The following is a 2,423-nucleotide window of genomic DNA, read 5'->3' as shown; positions in this document are numbered from 1 at the left end:
GTGTGTGTGTGTGTTTTCGCGCACACGCGCCTACCTGCATTCCCCCCAGGACCCCTACTCCACCCCAACCCCCCTCCACCCCCACCCCCCACCCTGGATCCGGCTCCCGGTCCTTTGCAAAGGTGCGGTGTGTATCCTCAGCTCTTCCCAAGGACTGGAGTCCCCACAACGTGGGCCGGTAACCCATCATCTTTGCAGTGGCCTCCCCTTTGCAGAGGCGGGGCTGAGGGCCCAGGGAAGACTCTAGCAGCCAGCTGCCTCACGTCCAGCCTGGACCTGCAAGCGGACAGACCTCTCCCCGCAGTGATGGTGCTGAGTAATGTCAGGCCCGTGTTTCATGCGCCTGCTGGGCCAGCTCAACCGCATAATTTGTTCCTGCCCCCTGCCCCCTGTGCCCTGTGCCGCCCCCCCCCCCCCAAATGCTTCCAGGACGTTGGAGGCCCTTTGTCTTTTCTTGTGAGTTTCTCTTCATCAAGCTGTGTTTCTTGCCTTTTTGCCTGGCTGCCTTTGTGGGCAGATGGACAAGGCTGATTCCTCCCACATCCTTTAAAGAGCTTTGTCCTGTCACTCTGGGGCTCCTGTCCCTGTCAAGCTCAGCAGGCCACCAGACCCAGAACTGTGAATCTATCCAACTTAGCTCTGTACAGAGGTTTTTGTTTTGTTTTGTTTCATAATATTTTTTTGTTTGTTTTGGTTTTGTTTGTTTGTTTGTTGAGACAGGGTTTCTCTATGTAGCCCTAGGTGTCCTAGAACTCACACTGTAGACCAGGCTGGCCTGGAACTCAGAGAACTGCATGCCTCTGCCTCCCAAATGTTGGCATTAAAGATGTGTGCCACCACTGCCTGGATGAGTTTTTTCTTTTTTTCTTTTTTTTTTTTTTTTTTAGTAATTCTTATTTTATGTGCATGAGTGTTTTGTTGCATGTATGTCTGTGCACCTCAGGCATGCCTTACAGAGGGCGTGCTTACAGGGGCCAGAAGGAGACACCAGATCCCCTGGAACTGAAGTTATAAACAGTTGTAAGCCATCACGAGGATGCTGGGAATAGAACTTGAGTCCTCTTCGAGAGCAGCAAGTGCTCTTAACCCCTTAACCCTTTCTCCAGCCCCCACTGTACAGGATTTTAAAATAGAACAAGTTTTGTCATCTGTTTTGGTGACCCTGGCCTTTAATCCCAGCACTTGGGAGGTGGATTGCTGTGAGTTCAAGGCCAGCCTAATCTACATATCGAGTCCAGGACAGCCAGGACTACACACAGAGAAACCCTGTCTCAAAAAAACAAAAGTAGGGGTGGAGGAGGGAAGATAAAAGATAAACACTAGACTCTAGAACACCTCACCTTCTCATAAGACCTCAGTGAAATTAGGCACAACGACACATGCTTGTAATCCCAGCATGGGGGAGGAGGGCCAGAAACAAAAGAACTGAGGCTGAGTCGGCTAGAGAGCAAGTTCACGGACAGACTGAGCTACACGTACATTGTCTCAAACAAGTGTATAATGAGGCAGGAGTTGGGGTGAGCACATCAAGTCAGTAACCTTGGAAATAAGTTTGACCTTTCCAAGGTCACACAGCAATGCCCTAGAGAGCTCGGGCTGGTCCCAGGCCTTCCCTCCCCCTCCCCTTCATTCTTTCTATAGTTGAAAAGTCCACTGTTTAGCAAAAAACAAAAACAAAAACAAAAAAACCAACACTCCCAGGGGAATAATAAACATGAGTGATGGTGTCCCTCGTGTCTTGGGGCTTTCATTCTAGAAGGAATACAAACACACATACACACATGAACACCCCACAGGAAGAAGAGAGGGGTACGGTAGAGAGCTGAGGGAGGGGGTAAAGGGGGTATTAACCAGCTCTGTACCCCACCAACACAGACCCAAGCTAGAAAAGAACAAAGGGAGCGAGGGGCTGGAGAGCTAGCCCAGCAGTTAAGACTGCATACTGCTGCTGCAGAGGACCAGGCTGGTCCCCAGCATCCATTTCAGTGGCTCACAACTGCCTCTAACTCCAGCTCCAGGGACTCTGATGCCTTCTTCTGCATTCTAGGAGCTCCTCTACTCATACGGATAGACACATAAAACTAAATAAAAGTAACTTATTAAGTGAGTAGCGCTCTAGACGGGTCAGTAAGTGTTAAGCTGTGTGTATGGGGGTGGGGGGTGGGGAAGGGGGTGCTATTTGATTGGTGACCAGATGCCTGGCAGATGGATGCTGTCACTGCGAGGTTCTAACTGCAAGTCTGCACGCCAGGGAAAGGCTCAGACTGAAGATATGAGTTAGAGCATCATTAGTGTGTAAAAAGTATAAAAATGCCCTAGGAGGAAGAGAAAAGACACCGCAGAGAGCCTTGGGGTGTTCCAGTGTGTAGACACCAACGTGAAGCCAGAAAAGAAAGTGGAGAGAAGGCCGGGCGTGGTGGCAC

The sequence above is a fragment of the Acomys russatus genome, chromosome 4 (assembly GCF_903995435.1).
Source record: "Acomys russatus chromosome 4, mAcoRus1.1, whole genome shotgun sequence".
In the NCBI taxonomy this organism is placed as follows: Eukaryota; Metazoa; Chordata; class Mammalia; order Rodentia; family Muridae; genus Acomys; species Acomys russatus.
This window is presented reverse-complemented; position numbering follows the sequence as displayed.